Raw genomic sequence first — 7,200 nt, 5'->3', positions numbered from 1 at the left:
TGGAGACATCGTCAGCAGAGTAAAATTGAAGTTTGTCTGCAATCTTATTTGTCTCTCAAAAGGTGCTACAAAAAAAAAAAAAAAAAAAAAAAAATTATTATAAAGGCCTGTTGAACAAAAACCCCCCACAAAGGGTAGTTCAAGCAAAAGTTAAGGCTAAAAAAAAAAAAGCTCGCTGGATTGAAAACCCGAAAGGGCGGTCCAGGCAAAAGTTAGAGCACAAAGCCCCAGAACTACGACGGCTTGATCCCTCAAAAGGGGTACGTAGGCAGTCTAGCCTCAAAAACTAGATGCAGCCACCCAATCAAAAATATATCTCCATTCCTCAATCAATCAGGAAGAAAGAGAAAATCAGATAAATGAAGCAGTGGGTGTTGCTGGCCAAGCATGAAAGCCTAATTAACATGTGCATAGGACGAAAGGATGTAGAAACTCTTTGAGGAGAAATCTTCTCGAGGGAAATCCGAGTGAGGAGAAATCTCCTCGAAACAAATCCGAGTGAGGGGAAATCTTCTCGAAGTCGATTTAAGTGAAAAGGAATCTCCTCGATAAAGATCCGAGTAAGTAGAAATCTCCTCGAGCTTGATATAAGTATGGAGAAAGCTAGAAGTTCCCTCAAGCTTGATGTAAGTAAGGAGAAAGCTCTTTAAGAAAGATTCGAGTGAGAGGAAACCTCTTCGAGAAAAATCCTGGTGAGGTGCAATCCCTTCTAGGCTGATCCAGGTAGAAGGGAAAAATCTCTTCAAGAGCACATAGTTCAATACCTGCAAATAGCATGAAAGCAACGAAGGTACAACAGATGCTTCATTTACCAATAAAAAAAAAATCCTTCGTGGGAACTACGTAAGGCTTGATCCCTTAAAAGGGTACGTAGGCAGTCTAATTCTAGATCCAGCCACAAAATCATCAAAATCACGTTCTCTTCGCCAACAGGTTGCGATCAAATGGCACAAAGCCTTGCACCTCAGAGACTCCTCGTACAAGTATAAACTACAACTAGTGAAGAAAAGAAACCAAGCATGGGAAAGATGACTTGCAACCTGGTCAAAGCATCAACTCACCTTCACTGAAATAGGAAAAGTTGTCAAGCCTCGCACGCGCAAAGCTATTCCACGCACGACGCTTAAGGGGGCAACTGTTGAGACAAAAAAAATTCACAAACCCAAAATGAGAAAATTGGTTCGACGCAAAAGTGAGAGAGTCCAGTAACTTTCAAATTGGTTTAGCTTAATTATCTCCGAAGCATGATCACGTGGATTGATACTCAAGGCATCAAAATTCAAATTCAGAACTTTGGATAATCTTCCTATCTTGCAAATCCAAGACCAAGTCAAGATGGGTGAGATTTCAAATTATCTATCCAGCAAGGACAACAAAAGCTACGTTCATTTGAACTTGTGGACTTCTCTTTCAAGTAGCAATCAGATGGCTCATTTTGTATCAAGCTTTCAAAATTCAAATTCCATACTGGAAGTTGTGGATAGTTCCCACAGTTACAAGTTTGAATATGGGAATGGTTATCGTCATCTGAAGATCATTTCAAATTCAAAAAAAAGAGTTATGGTTAACCCGCATGATCTTTATTCTTCTACGTTGCCTATATAAAGGCTCTTTACAACAAGTGAAGAGGGGCGGCAGAGAGGCAACGAAGGGAGGAGCAGAAAAGGCTGGAGAGAAGCAACAACACAGGAAATACATCAAGAAAGAGACGAAGCCCTGCTGCAGAGAAGAGAAGTGTTCAGCAGTTTTAAGGAGGAGCCGACAAGCCAACGACGATAAGGTTGGGGCCTCTCTGATCTACCATGCTACTTCATTTTTTCTGTGCAGTATCTCTTGTCACTGGAGCTATGGAGATCCCCGAACGGTCGCAATCTCGTATATGATACATGTGTATCCACGAGTGTATGACCAATCGGTGGAATGTCATGTCATCTGTTCTGCAAACCAACAACGGTCACCACCAAAAGCCTTCTATCTCCTGCCTTCCTTTCCACCGCAACACAACAAATGGCCTTGCACCACCTGCAAACAAGCCACACAAAGAATTGACCAAGCAGGACAAACCGCAAAAATCTTCAGAGTTGGTGCTGGAGAGGAAAACTTACCCTTGATGTTCTCTTGGAAGTCCTTCAAGCAACCTGTAAGCGAGGAGGAAACAAATCAGAAAACTGAAACCATGCTGTGAGGTAGAAGCTTTCCCACTTCTTGTTGAGAACATGGGACTCACCTTCTCCACCAAATCCCGGTGATGAAATGGTTGTTGCTGTTCCTGCCTCTACTTGCTGCCAAAATCCTTGCCTGCGCTTGCACCTACGGCGTTCACAAAAGGCTCTCAAACGGAGGATTCTAAAGGATGGCAAGGAAAAGGAAAAAAAAAGAAATTGGTCTGGAAGGAAAAGAAGGAGAAGACGACGATCTGAAACCATGGCTCCCAGAGGATGCTCTGCTCCAGCTTTGTCCTATTTAAAGTTAAAAAAAAGAACAAGGAACAAGGCAGACTCTTCTCAACCAAAAGAAAACAAAACTAATAATCTACTTTGATGATTAATGTGTGGCTTGAGTTGTCACCTGTACAATAAGTCATATAATAATTGATTATGGTAGACAAGCTTTTGAAGCAACAGAAGAAGATAAGCGGTGGTGTTGAAAAAAAAAACAAAAGCAATAGAGCTTTGAGCTTTGATGCATAAGGTGACAAATAATGTCCCATGTGAAGAAATTTTTGGCGGTGGAAAGCTGATCAAATAGAAGGCGAGATTTAAGATATACATATATGCGTATATCCAAGCTGTCATTGTCAAAGTTGCTGCAAAATTGCTTTGAACGTGAGAGGCCTTGGGGAATCATAATTCTGGCTTATTCTTCTCACTTTGACCATTAAAAAAAGTGGAATAATGATGCAAGAAGACAAAATAGTGATTAACTAGCAGCCATGGAAATTTGATCAGTACACATGGAAGTAAAATCTCAAAGCATGGTTTTGAAAATACAGGGTGCTGTCATCAAATCATGAGTCGGTGATTCATTTAATTAAAGCATGAATTGAATTATGGTTAAATGCCTCACCGATGCCGGGTTCGACATCAAGAGCTCTAACACTGCGAACAGGGAAAGAAATTGAAGACATGAGTTGGGCTCAACCGGGCTGTAGAAGTGGACTAATGGGTGTGGAAATCAATTCATGCATTGCAAGTCATATTGGGCTCTGCTACAAGTTTAGAAGCTCTACTCCCAGTTAGTTTGGTGGCACAAAGCCCATTACAAAATCCAGGGCCCATGACGAAGCTCGGCACGTTCGGGTGCCCAATTTAAATCAGTGGACACTCAACTAAAATTGGGTGTTCACCAAAATATGTTTTCTCGACGAGTTCAAAATATACACCCATTGAGTAAAAATTGGTAGAAAACCGAAAATCCCAAATGATGAACTACAGTGGTTTGATCCCTTTACAGGGTATGTAGGCAGTCTAGCGACCCACTAGATGCAACCGCAACTCCAAACAGAATCCCTGACTCCACCAGTCAAATTCAGCCAGTCCCAAATGAATCACTGACTCCAGTCAAATTCTCCCAACACCAGAAAAATCAAATTCATTCCCAAATCACACAAATAAAGTCCAAACCAAATTCAAGGACTTTAAACACTTTCCCAAACACAAATTCAAAATAAATGGGTCATCTACCCATTTAAATCTCAAATGCCGGGACTACATGTGGTTTGATCCCGCAAAGGGTATGTAGGCAATCTAGAACCAAATTTATCTAGATGCAACCGCGTCCTAAACACAAAATCGAATCCCTGGTTCACTTCAACCAAATTCACCTAAACACTACTCTAATCCCAAAAATCAAAGCCCTCCAATGAGTCATCCACTCATTGGAACTCTTGAACTACGAGTGGCTTGATCCTTCTCCAAGGGTACGTAGGCAACCCATTCAAATATCCGGGTGCAGCCGCAAAAACAAACAAACACACACATCCCATCAATTGGTTTCTTCATAAATGGAATCAAAGGGTGTTTCCCTGTAACAAGGGATTGTAATTAAGAGACACATTCTGTCTTGAATGGGTCGAACCCGAAATAATAAAAACTCTGTTCTTTTAATGAATACGAGTGAAATTATGTTGGGTGACATTTACGCTCACTGTGTGCAGATTTTCTCTCAACAACGCCCCATGGCGTCTGGCACGCTCCACAGTATAGTCAGTCCTAGGATTGGGGAGGGCCGCTGCAAAACGCTCAAACAACCGCTCCACGGTCCGTAGCAACCCACGAGGAACCTGCTCATCATCACCTTCACTAGCGGGTGAATGGTTCCTGCCAGCACGAGATCTGCGTCCGGGTCTCATTCCACCTGAAATTCCCATAACTGAGTTACACCAAAATATTTATACCAACAACAACTATCTTACATACTTGATTGGTACGTCAGCACCGAAGAGTATATGATGGGGAACCGCTGCAGTCGGGCCATCACTCGGGAGGTACTGAATACTATCAAGCATGTAAGACAACAATAAAAAGATATCGGCCACATAATCTAATAACCTAGTGCTCTGATACCAACTGACAGGACCCGACCCAGGAATCCCCCAATTACCTGGATACGAGCCTGCGGGGCCCACATTAAGTGAAATCCTACCGAAAATTCGGCAGAACCTCCCCTAAATATGGGCTACCCAAAATTTCACAAACCTGGACATGCTTTCAACTGTAACTTCTACTCAACCTACTATATCAAATTTACAATCCAAGCACATATATTACATCCGGAAAGTTCAAATCCCAACATAATCCTCCCGAAGCAACAACAAACCAAACAACAACATCCATCAAACTTAAAAGAAAAGTTTATCAGAGCAACACTAAACTAAGCCGATATCATACAAGGTAGGTTAAGTAATAACCTACGGACAAAAACGGAAGCGCTGATTTCCAAAGTCCTTGAGCCTGGACGCAATCTCTGCTAATCTGAAATCTGGGCATTTGAAAACGAAGGGCCCAGGGGAAAACATATAAAATCCATTAGAGTGAGTGGACAAAACCGAAACGAGAATCAAAACAATTTATGGTATGCTTCCCCATTTCCCTTTTTAACAAAACCATCATGCAGCGATACTTCATGAAAATTTCCAACTCAATCCTTTTTCCAAGAAACTCATTTGATTACTAGGAAGGACTGCTTCCTAGGCATCTCATGCCATCAGGGAGGGACTGCCACCCGATGACGCATCGGAAGGGACTGCCAACCGGATAGGAGGCGGTGATTAGTTGGGACTGCCAACTAGCCACAGGTAGTAGACGGGACTGCCGACTAACTACATCAAGTCATCTGGAAGGGACTGCCAACCAGATGACACTTCGGATGGGACTGCCAACCGAGCTGTAGTCTGGAAGGGACTGCCAACCAAACTATTACCTAGCAGGGTCTGCCAACTAGGTAAGATACGCACGCGCCAAACTGGCCTCCTTGTCAACTGTTTCCTTTTTAATCCTTTTCTTTCCATAAAATCACATTTACTCGAATAACAATCCATTTCAAAATTTAATACCATGCTGCATGCATTATTTAAATAAAAATAAAGGTCCACTCACAAGTGAATCCCGCAGCTAACCCTGCTGCCTGCCTGTGTCCTCCTCGCTCGAGGGCTCAGTACGTCCTGTCACAATAGAATAGGATATAATTGACCATATAATGAATACTCTCAAAACAACCCATTCCCCTCGGAATAAGCGTCTATTAATCACAAATTAATATAAAATTCCACACTTCAATTAGGAATTAAATTCTATAATTCCTTACAATCTCCATGCCCTCTAACTCATAACCACTCAATCGATTCTTAAATCGATTCCTTAACCATTCCAAGACCTCGCTTAATCTAAGCCTTCACAAAGACCGTTCGATAACTTAACAAATTTTTTTAATTCACTTCCTTCAACAAAATTTTCCACCAAATTATAATATAATTCCTTTCCAAAATTTCCAAATTCATTCTTAACCTTCCTTACTTCCACTCACAATTCCATCTCTAAATTTCAACTCCTCTCTAAATTTTCTTTTCCAAAACACAATCTCCACTCCAAACTCCTCCACAAAATAGAACAATTCCATAATAACCTTAATAGTAAATTAACAAGAGATTTACCCATAAAATTTATAATCCATACTATCCAAAATAACAATAACTACACCAAAATTCCAAAAAAAAACTCAAACCAAACAATCCTCAAGTTTAACACAAAACTCAAAGGTGAAATCCAATTCCGGTCAACCTATTTAGCTCAAAATCATCTCCACAACACACCCAACAATTCTATACCTGCAACAACAACCAAAACAAGCAGAAAAAGCCGGAATTTCAAACCCAAACTCAAGAACTCGGATGCAACTGTTCATGCTACTGTTCACGTCCCCAATCACCTTGAATTCTTCCTCCACAGCTCAAAACAAGCTGCAACAAGGTTAGCAACATGTTCAGCAACTCACCAACAACCAAAACCCAAGGAAAATCGGCCGGAAACCGCCGGAAAACCGAGATCGGAGCCAAACTCCGGTTTTCCCCTTTCTGCAAATTCTCTTCAAAACTCAAAAACTAATGATACCCAAGGTGAAAAACTTACATATCTAGGTAAAGGAGGGAGGGAGGATCATGCCATGGTGAGCGGTGCACACGGAGGTGGCCGGACGACGTCAATTTTTGGTGGAAGAGAGCCGGCGGCGAAAGGAAAAGAAAAAGGAGGGGGAGAACTCGGGCTTGTCCCGTTTTTCTCAATCTGTCACTTTCTCTTTCTCTCTCTTCCCTAAAAGGAAACCTACTTAAATAAAACCCAAGCTAAAAATAGTAACTCGTATTTTAAGTCACAACTTTCCCGTAAAAAATCCGATTTAAACAAACTTCGTGTCCACGAACTCAATTTTTCGTATTCTACGACAATCTCAAATAAATTTCCTAATTTACCGGACTACAAAAAAAAGTCACTCCTCGGTCAACCACGGTAAAAAGTAACTAGTATGTACGGGGCATTAAACTAGACCTCATTCTCGAATATCTCCTCAACAGGAGCAGGAATCCTGCCCCTACCTCGGGCTCTACCCTGCCTCTGGGTCTACCTCGACCCCTAGCTCGGCCTCCTTTTGAATCCATCACCCAAGGAGCATAGCACACATGGTTAGTACTTGTAAAATCTTCAAACA

The 7,200-nt window shown here is 41.7% G+C and overlaps 1 long non-coding RNA gene across 1 annotated transcript; it reads right to left on the bottom strand.

Moving 5' to 3' along the window:
- Positions 1 to 5,605: 5,605 nt before the first annotated feature.
- On the bottom strand, positions 5,606 to 6,715 carry LOC121049725. The gene is made up of 3 exons (XR_005801161.1): positions 6,627 to 6,715; positions 6,326 to 6,457; positions 5,606 to 5,662 (listed from the first exon to the last, which is right to left on the bottom strand). It is a non-coding gene; the product is annotated as an uncharacterized LOC121049725 (long non-coding RNA).
- Positions 6,716 to 7,200: the final 485 nt, after the last annotated feature.

The sequence above is a fragment of the Rosa chinensis genome, chromosome 6 (genome assembly GCF_002994745.2).
Source record: "Rosa chinensis cultivar Old Blush chromosome 6, RchiOBHm-V2, whole genome shotgun sequence".
Lineage (NCBI taxonomy): Eukaryota > Viridiplantae > Streptophyta > Magnoliopsida > Rosales > Rosaceae > Rosa > Rosa chinensis.
Note: the sequence above shows the minus strand (reverse complement) of the source record. Positions and strands in the feature narration are given on the sequence as shown.